The sequence below is a fragment of the Lates calcarifer genome, linkage group LG2 (assembly GCF_001640805.2).
Source record: "Lates calcarifer isolate ASB-BC8 linkage group LG2, TLL_Latcal_v3, whole genome shotgun sequence".
Taxonomy (NCBI): domain Eukaryota; kingdom Metazoa; phylum Chordata; class Actinopteri; family Centropomidae; genus Lates; species Lates calcarifer.
This window is the reverse complement of record NC_066834.1, coordinates 10,657,618-10,668,649: the sequence shown is the minus strand read 5'-3', so window position 1 is coordinate 10,668,649 and position 11,032 is coordinate 10,657,618.

Genomic DNA, 11,032 nt, shown 5'->3' with positions numbered 1-11,032 from the left:
AAACAGATAGTGGTGGAGTATGTGCAACTACAGAGACAAGATGTGACTGTTAAACGGTATACAAACCCACAGTAACTGGTCAGAGAGACAATACATGCACAAGATGGCTTCATAAACTTGATGAACCGTTGTGTAAGCTCTACTTTGTCCTCTCTCAGAGTGAATTCTGGGAAGTGTATGTCAATGAAGGTGTTAATGAGATCAGCTGAAGAATGATATCATGTTTTCTGCATTAATTTGCAAGTGTGAAAAATGAGCCCCCTTCCTATTAATGTGTGTGTGTCAACATTAGATATATTGAACGTTTATAAACATTTTTGTGCAGCAGTTCCTTGTGTGTAATTCTGACTGTATTAACCTAACGCATGTGTTGTTTCAATATTTAAAAAATGCACCAGGATTAGTATTCTTCACAATATTTAGAGAGGGAAAAATACCTTGCATGCTGCTGCATTCATGTTGCAGTAATATATATGTATTTATGGGTGTGCCTAGAACGGAACATAAAATTCAAGGAGGTAAATATAAAAATTGATGGTGGATTTGATTTATTTGCACCATGGATTGCAATTATCCTTTGACTGCACATTCTAACTGCAGCAGAGTCAGAAAAACATGTAGGCAAGCTGGGCTGTGATTGGAGGAGGTCAGTGGGTACACTAATGAGTGTGGGGGAAAGATCCAAAATAAATTATATTAAACTTTTTGGGGATGCTTTGACTGTTGACCTGTTCATCTTCTCACCTTCTTTTTCTATTTGTTAAGTAGTGATCGTAAAAAAAAAAAAAAAAAAATAGCCTGTACCTTGCTATTTTTGGAGGATAATGAAGCATAATCTTTAACTGCCACTTGATACTGGCATTATGTTAGTGTGTCCTGCACTCTTGCGGCCTTGCACAACACTTTCAACACAATACTTGAAAACTCAAATTACATGTGATATATTTAGACGGCCACAAAATGGAAAACATCAAAAATGACAGGAGGTAGAAGTTACACACACAAATGATGTGTGTGTTTGTAATCACAATCTAGTGTCAGGCCTGCTGTCTTAAATAGATAAGATATTTGATATTTAATCGTATGCCACGCCAGTTTTCATTGGATTTTATAGTGTGTACTCTTGCATTTATGAAAACATGTCTGTCTTCAACAAAACCCAAATCATCAATTTAAGTTGTCAGTAGGCATATCACAGTCTGGCAACAGGTATGTCAGCTGAATCAAACAATACCAAAAGGGATCTGGCATTCAGTAATTATAAAATAAAAAATCCAAACAGCCTTCCCTAGGCAGGTTGTAACTGCTTCTCTGATGTAGATATAATCTTATGCATGATGTCCTGAAAAGTGTAACATGGAGATATCATGACCTTATTGCTTACTTGCTCTCATAATATTGAACCAAGTCATTTACATCATGTATCCACCTGTTTTGTCCTACTTAACTTTCTTGCCCTAAAACAGAGGCAGCAGCTCCCTGAGAAGAAGCTAAGGGGAGGAGTTTATGCAGCTGCTGTTATTATTATTGATAGTTTTCATCAGAACAAATTAATGACACCTGGTGTTGCTTTTTCCTCATCTATAATCCAGACCATCCATATTTCATGAGTTTCTATTTACAACTCTACAAACATGTTTGTAGCTGCCCTCCACCTGCTTTTATTGTGTGTGCTAACTTCAGTGTATCTTGGATACGTTTAATCCTGCATTTTAGGCCAGTTTAGTTTTATGCAAGTACAATATAAACACCTATGATGCAAGCTGATCTCAGATGCGAAGCTGGTGTAAGTCTTTGATATTGACACATTGATATTTTATTTATCCATAAGGCATTTAGTTCGTTTTTCTGTTTTCCTCCAAGTAACTGCTCATCATGCCAATATAAAGCCTCCAACCATGGTCTTGAGTACCCCTTGTAGACAGAGGATAGAAGAAAGATTAGTTTATTAGTTTATTATTTGCCACTACACCATGGAGCAAGATTTTGCTTGGGTGCAAAGGACTCTTCACAGTGGTATCCACATAAACTTATCAAAAAACTCCTGCAGCATAATCCTCTCCTCTGCTTTCTATCTTTAGGTGTAATATGATTTAAACAACAGGGCCAAAGACAGCTAATATCAGCTGAGGTGAGCTAAGTATAGCTTCTGGCTGAGTCTTCACCCTTCAGCATTGTCAATTAAAAGGGATTCCTACCATGACCATTAACATGGCCAGTCCATATCTACCCTCCTGCCTCAAACCATAACTGACAAAGGTGTTTACCCTTTGTGTCCTTTTTCTAAATGGCCAAAGGTGAAAGCAAGTTGCGAAGCCTGGGCAATTAATTGTGCAAATGGGGATAAGGGCACACACTTTCAGTGTTGCTTTGGTTGTACACACAACATGTGACAGAGGTAGTTACGTGAAGAGTAAAGAATGAGTGCCTGAGAGGGAAGTTAAAATCCTTCATACTCTCCCACCTATGCACATGTATCACCAATCATTGAAGTGGACATGCTTATTGGATTTTCTGTCATGGACAGAAGTTACAAAAGTTACAAGTTACAAGTTACAATGTCAAGTTACAAAAATTGTGATACAGTGGCCTCAGTTATGATTTTGGAAAGGTGTGGAGGGAGGCAGTTACAGATGGGCTTTAAAATTAATATAGACTTTAAAATTCACATACAGACATCTTAATATTTGTTTGTGCGCACAAACTCACAGATGTGAGCAACTGGAATAGGCTATGTCACATGGACTCTTGCAGCTAAATTTACACCTAAAGCATATAGAACTGCTCAGATAAAATAGATAAATGCTGAATTATTTGTACTATTGATTGAAATTGTGATATACATAATGAATGTATATACTTGATCTGTGTTGCATTTCAGTGCAGGCATTTGTGACAATTGCAAGTATGAGAAAGCATTAAATAATCATGAGTCAGCATTTCAGAACAAATATGACTGAAGGTCTTACTCTGAGTGGCTGAGTGTTTAGTCCCAAGGCAGTGTTGACATGACAGTGTTATTGACATGAGGGCATGGCAAAAGTGGGTGTTGAGTCAGCAGTCTGCTGTCAGGAAACGAAACTGCGCAAAAAGCACAATTCTCCAGGGTATTTTTAAACCACTGGAGGAATAAGTTCAAGGAGACTTCGTCAATCCAAAGAAAAATGAGCCAATGTAACTGAAGAATGGTATTCTTAACATCTAAGGGTATTTTTTGCTCAAAAAAACATTATAATGGATTTAAAAATCAACTGTTGGTAAATTATGTCTGGTGTAAAAGCTACCTAATAATGTCAACAATCCACCAATCCTGGAGGTCCCAATTTAGAGTTTGTGTTTGTGTGATGATGCCTGCTGGATTCCATCTTTCCATCCCTGAAGGAATGTGCCAGGTGTTGCAAATAAGAGTGCATAAGAACTTTACAGCCACCTCCCAAAAGTTAACCATCTTTCTGCAGATTAGCAAAACTGTTTGGTTATGGTGGAGGATGTTTCAGCAGATAGTGACACAATGTGATCTCATGGCATTCAGCTCATGTTCTCTCATCTCATTTGCCAATTTGCTAAACCATTTTGCTGTTGTGTTGCAGTTGGAGGCTTCTTACTGTCAGGGATTTAGGAGAAAATGTTCATACTATGACTTGCAACAGCAAAGAGATTATCTTGTTTGTCTTAGTCTTGATATGAAAGCAAGGATATACTAGATTGACTGGGGGAAGGCACTGGCAAAGAGCTGCTAACGGCTGGGGGCCAATCAAGATTTGAAGATCCAAAGTGATCACCTCTGTAAACAGCATAAAAATTTGGGACATGGCATTAAAGATTTAGACATCAGAATCAATCTATAAATAATACAGCAGAGACTTCTACATCATTCATATCAACATAAATTTTCCAATACCTTGCATGGTTCCATAGAATATAGTGATTTGCCATATCCTGTTGTCTTACATATTTCATTGTCTTGTTTTGATTCCAACTCGCTCAATTGCTCCCGAGGTTTTCCTCACAAGGTCACTGGCATTGTTACCTAGATAAACTGACAGAGGTTCTATTCAAGTCAGCAGTAACAAAATGATGGATATATATTTAAAAAATGAGGGAAACATCACCTTCAAATCAATCATCACTGAGACAAGGCAACCCCAGGTGACATACATGGTCTGAGAAAGAGAAATCAGATACCTCCACTATGAGATGACTAAATAATCTTCAGGATACTGAAAATGCTGTTTGTACAACTCTGCTGTTCAAGTGGTATTCCTGGACTGAAGATCTGCTGCTTTGTCAATTTTATAGTAACTCAGAGAAGTATCTACTCAGACAGAAATTTTAAAGAAAACCAGTGTTGTATGAGACTATATTGTCCCTAGCGATAGCTTGCAAAAATTTTTTGCAGACCTCTCCATCAGTTATTCTATGTCACTGTGCCTCTTCTTTCCTGACAGCAGTGGTTTAAAACTTGTGGACCTCTCTGTCTGGGCAATGCTACATTTAGGTTTACTCCAAGACAAATAGGCACTGGTTAAAGCTATTGTTGAAGTCACATCATTGATGGGAGTTTCTGAAACCCTGCAGGTTACTAACTACTCATTAACTCTAAGCAAACGTGGCTAACATGCATGTTTTGACTGAAAATTTCACGCAGGTGTGCACCAGCACCATCCTGCTGACCTAGGTTAACCTGGGTTAGCAGATTTCAGAACTGTTTCTTATTCGTGAGTGGGACAATCTAAATGAAGCAGTTAGCCTATTAATACTGATCCTTTAACTAAAATGAAACTATAAACAGAGTTAATTGATACAGTAATTACTAAACTGCTACTGTTATCAATCAGAACCACAAACAAATGGTTGGGTTTGCTGATGTTGGCAGATGAGTTAGCTAGCAAACGTTAATCACTTTCTCACTGAGTCAGATTGTCAGAAATTGCATGGCTATAAATGAACATTCTCCTTACAAGTAACCCTGTGCAAATAAGACGCACTCTGTCTCCAGACTTACTAATGGAGTACTTCAGCATGTACATTTGAAAGTGTAAAACTGTTTTATTTGGATGAGAGGGAGTTGTATAATAGACACAAATGCTTGGCAGCTTAATACTGTGTAGGCTGGAGAGTCTTTATAAAGGCTAGGATGGTAGAAATTACTTCTTTAAACCTCATGATGTCAAGAGACATTTAATGCACAAATTTACAAGAGATGCATTTAATTTGCTCATGCTAGACTGTCTGGGTTTATGAGATACAGCAGACTGTGGCAAAGTGTCTGCAACTTTACAGAGGGATTATGTTTTTTCAGCCATTGCTGTAATAACAGCTTAAAGAATCAATCTTTAAAACATATGAGGTAACTTTGACAAAGAAAAGCAATTAAATGGAATAAATTAAACTGTGACAGAGGACTGTGTGACAGCTAATCACAAGTCTAAAATGAGTTTGGAGTTATATTTTTAAAGGAAGCTATATCAGCATTGAGAAGATTAAGTAGCATTAGGATGCTAAACAGTTAGCTGTGAAGTTTTGTTAAATTGACAACAGTGAACGCTATATTAAATATTTGGCAACTATATTACTTGACCTTACTGACAGCCTTGGCTCTCTGTGCAGACCTAAACTTGTGGTGTTCCTCAAACAAGTTTTTAATATTCATCTGGTATCTTAGATATAAATCAATCTTATCACATTCAAAGGCAGCATGAAAAAATAAAATGAAACAAAATAATGGTAAATAGAAGGGAAGGACAACTATTTTGTCTCCAATTGCACATAATTGGACACCAGTGCTTTAACACGTGAGGAGAGGTTTTAGCCCTGCCAGTGGCTTAGCTCTGGGGATAGTTTGGTTGGTTTGTTTGTCTGTTGGACCCTTACTTTGGTTTAGCCTGAAATATCTTAACATCTAATAGATAGATTGCCATGAATTCTAATCAAGCAAATCTTAGCATACCAACACATGAATATTTTATTATACCAGCTGAGCATCAGCAGTTTTATTACAAATTTCTCTTACATTATTAGGTTTTACTACAAAATCCATTTATTTGGGTGATAGTGGTGACATGACATTTGTTCTGCTCCTAATGGAGGGCAGTCAGCAAATTTTCAGAATCACTGAAATAAAAATACCTGACACCTTTATTAGGACACTGACATTAGGACATTGTCTTCTCCCTTTAGCTGGGGGTTGTCTGATCTGAAATACTCCCCTCAGGATGTTAAAAAAAGAGGTATTATTTCTCTGGTCTGAAGTTCAGCCAAAATTTAAATGCATACTCTGGTAATTTGATTTGAGTTCTGGCTCCTCTGTGCCTTTACTTCACATAGATGGACATCTTGTTTTGAAATGCAGCACTTGGGACAAAATGAGAACAGAATATTGAATGGCAACTGCATGCCTGAGGTGACCGACAACAGCTTTACATGCTAACTTATCAGAAGGCCAAGGTCCCTCTGAATGAGGGCAAGTGTTGACAAGCACTGCATGCCATGTGACAGCAGCTGTAACTCTATTTTTGGTTTGATTGAAGACAATTTGTGACATTTCTCAGCTCACAAATCCAGTCACAGCTAATGAGTTCAGGTATCAATTTTACAATTTGACCAAACATGTCATGCTTCCATGTCAAGCTAGAGCTTGATAACAAAAATGTGACACTGCTAGAGCTGGATTCAAGGATGATATGACTGGCAATGATAGTCCTAAGTCATTAGCAAATTGAGCATCTCACTCTATGGTTGACATGAATTAGAAAAAAACATACTGACAGCTGTCACATTGTGATTCCTGACAACTCGTCAAACCTGATGGTGTCTGAGCTAAACTGTTTGAATCTATATAGCATAAATAACAGCAATAATTCTCTTGGAAATGACACTATAAACACAAGTCAGCTAAGTAAGTTGTGTGTGTGTGTGTGTGTGTGTTTGCTAGCAGTAGCAGAGGTCAGGTCTGTGTAATGATCATGGATTGGAGGCCCTCTCTTCTGTCTTTTGCCATGTAAGGTGTCTAATAACATGGTATTAACAATAACATATAGAAAATATGAGCAGTGGGGAAGACAACAGAATGTGTAAAAATATCATACAACCTGAGCACATATTCACTTGTGTATTACTGCAGCACTGGTTCAGAATTATTTGCATCAAATCTAATTTGTAATTAATAAATGTAGCAGGTGTAGTAAAGTCAGTGGCGCCAAAAACGTAGAAACATGTTTGCATTTTTACTCCTCCCAGGACCCATGCTAATATAACTCTCACTATAACCCCAAACATCAAAAGTTAATGGGTTACCTTGTAGAGACCGGACTTTTATCCCCAAATGAGTCATGAGTACCAATAAAGTAACTCTTAATGAAATTTAATGGAATATTTGTAATACGCACACACACACACACACACACACACACACACATGCACACACACAACACAACAGTAAGACCCAAAGACATTTGTAAAGGTCAGAAACTTGGAAAGCAGTGAGTTTCATCAGTACAAAGACACAGTTTCACACATGAAATTAGTTGGCCTCCCTACATGGCATTTTACTGTTTGTTTCCAAAATCAGCATTAACAAGTAAATTAACATAATGTTTTAAACACCACAAAAGAGAACATGGTGAACTGTGATTATAAACACAGAAAGGACAAACTGTGTACTCTGTCCACCATGCATTAATAAGCACAAACACAAACACACACACACACACATGCACAAAGAGCTGCATCTTATCTGCCTGTATTTATGAAACATCAGGAGTAAGTAGCCCAAAAAATAACACAAAACAAAGCTGACTTTGTCATCATTACTGGACTTCCTCAGGGTTACTTGGCCACTGTATCACATTTTTTGTAACTTCAGGGTGGTATGGTGCAGATGCAATGGATGTCTGAATAATTGTTCCATCAAAAGATGAAGGCGTGTTTTTCAAAAACAAATCCCAGAGGAGAGAGAGAGAGAAAAAAAACCCTATACACTCAACGGAATCTGTGATGAAGCTGAGAGGATGTGAGGAAAGTGTGAATTTCAATTCAGCATTTATGAAACCACAACAGAAGAACTATCCTGTAACCAGTTTACATGTGGTTTAGACATTTCTCTGTAGTGTGATTCGTGGGGCTTGCTGATGAACCAGCCTAAATTCTCTTGCAACTTATCCCCACTCTGTGTGTTCATCTACCCTTTAACAGATGGAATTCAACCATATAGCAGATATGCTGCTGGTCTGATCAGATGCATAAATAACTTTATGCATCTGATATGATTTTGCTTATGTTATTTTCCCAGTTGATTTGCAACAACATCCTTTTCCCCCCAAAAGACTCAGAGACAACTCTTACTGTGAAGTCAAATCCTCAGATAAACCGAGCCTTTACACAACTCTAGGAAACCTGGCTGGCTTGAGGACACAAAATCAAAAGCTGGCCACAAGCAGTAGTTTCACAATGTAGAATTGTACAGTGAGAGGGAAGTACAGCAGGTCTGATGGTGCAATTCATAGGAACCTTCCACGAATAAACAGAAAGGTCTTTCAAAAAGGTCAAGTCAACAACAAGGACACCATAGTGTTTCTTTGACAGCAACACAAAAGTCTGGTGACTAATAAACTGTAGTGCTGGAACTAGATTCTATTAAATGTTTTCAGATATAGAAACATGGAGCTTTGTGCAGGAGAGTTGTTTACTTCCACATCAGTGACCAACTTTGGTTTTCGAAGAACCTTGAGGGACTGTGGAGACTCAACAACACACATGGATGCCTGGACACATGTACACAGAGCTTCTTCCTTTTAACTGCAAACTGGAGAATATCAGAAAGAGCAAGTCCTGTTGTACCATGCTTGTGATCCCTGTCAGATGTGCTCAGTATCTCATTTCAGACTGTAAAACTTGACCAGGCCAAAGCAGCCAATCAGAGGAGAGATGGAATGACCCTCCTATGCCCCAGCTGAGGCATTTTTGCAATGGCAGGCACTGAAGGAGTAATTGAATGTCACCATAGTTGACAGGCCTTGTGACAACTTGGAAAAGCACCTGATGGCGAGACATGTCTTGAAATGAGGATTTCTGAGAGTGAAAGGAGCATTGCAAGTGTCCAGAGTGAATCACACAATTCCTGTCAGGTTGTGGTGTTAGGTATTAAAACTCATGTCAGAATACATGGATGTAATCCTGTCCTTCACTGAGGGGAAATGACAAACCAAACCATGCAGTGAGTAAAATATACATCAAAATACATAGGTTCAGTTGTTGCCAATGGTCATACAGTGATCGTGATGCCAGGCTGAATAATTAATAGTTTAGAACATCTATCATTTATCAAATGCAAACAACAAAATCTGTAGCGTGCAAAGTGCCAGTATCAACATCACACACATTGTGCCCAGGGCTCGCTATTGCTTGGAGAATATGGTTAAACTCTGGTTAAGTAGAGACAATAAATTAATGAGTGAAGGCTTGACATGAGCTATGTGACATGAGTGAAACTCACTGATGCAGAAATTCTGACACTCCCCTTGTGAGCAGGAAAATACCAGTTGGCTGAGAAACTGAAAGATACACATCTGCTATCATCTACATGCTTAATTGACTTATTTCCCGAAGTGAGATTTAATCAGTGGTATTTTAACAGGGACTATCTCATGTACTTCTCCTGTCTCTCTCTCCCTCTGTGTATCTCTTTCCCTCTCCTGGACGAGTGAATGGTGTTTCCTCTTGTACAGTATGTTTGTGTAGTCTGTCCTCTTTCCAGGTCTTCATGTGTGGCTCATGTTTTATCTGTTGGTGTCACCTTGAAGTTGCTCAGTGTCCTCCCAGAACATATTCTTTATTAATGTTTACAATCTATAACACTGTCACCTTGATTATCCATACAGTAAATCCACTTTGTTGTGCTATTCTGTACATACAACACCTATTTGCATGTCTGTACAGGGATTGCTCCTCTGTTGTTCCCTCTGAGGTTTGACTAGCATGACTTACATATAGACTTTCTTAACAAAGGATATGGGCCTATTTTTAATTTAGCCCAAATGTCAGCCAATGATAATTATTAATATTTGTTCCATTGCACATCAGCTTTTTGTCATTCTTTGTCTGTGTAATTATGATATCATCTCTCCGCCTGTGTCCTCATGAGTGATCAATACCTGACAGCAGTGAATGAATCACATTTAATCACTCATGTAGGTCTCTGGGCTCTCTCCACCTGGTTTGACACGCCTGTCCTGTGTCGCTAGCCAGTTATTGCCTTGCTCTGTCAACACACCAGAGGCCCTAAATAAACAAACATGGAAAGCTTCTGTAGAGCAGGAATTGCAATCAATACAGAGTGGTGATATGTGCTGCTGGTTCAGCGCCACCTTCTAGTCAGAGGCCATTTCACTAGAATCGATAGCTGTATGGCACGCTTGCGACAGGAACACAAGTACTAACAGGGAGACAGGGGAGATGATCCAAATGACAACATTCTTTCAACTTTACTTTGGGATGTGTGCACACTTACCAACCCAGAAGCCCAAACAATTATCCAAAATGGTTGAAGTAATTTGTGCAAAAAATATTTGTCAATGTATATTCCAGTTCTGGAAAATGGAAATCTTAGTCTTATATTCATACACGAACATCGGTGGTTCTGGAGAGCAAAATGCTGCAGCAATGATAGATGCCCACTATACTTGTTCACAGTCGAAGCACGAGCAGCAATTAAGTAGTCTAAAGTGGAGAAGTCAAGGTGATGCAATGGCAATAACACAGCCGGCCAGCAGTGTTTTGTAGGCCTCCCGAGCTAAATATGATGAGTGTGTTATCTGCCTTTTTCAAAGGAGACAATGCGGAGAACATCTGAAAGATGCATACAGTATGCAGCAAAACAGCTTACCCCATACTTAATGAAGAGAAACCTGAAGACATTATCTGATGAAACACACAGGAAATAGCGGCGAGTATGTGGGACATCATCCTTTTGAAGTTTGTAAATGCTAAAACACTCTTGTCACTGACTTATACAGGAGGGAGTCCAGGCTTCTCA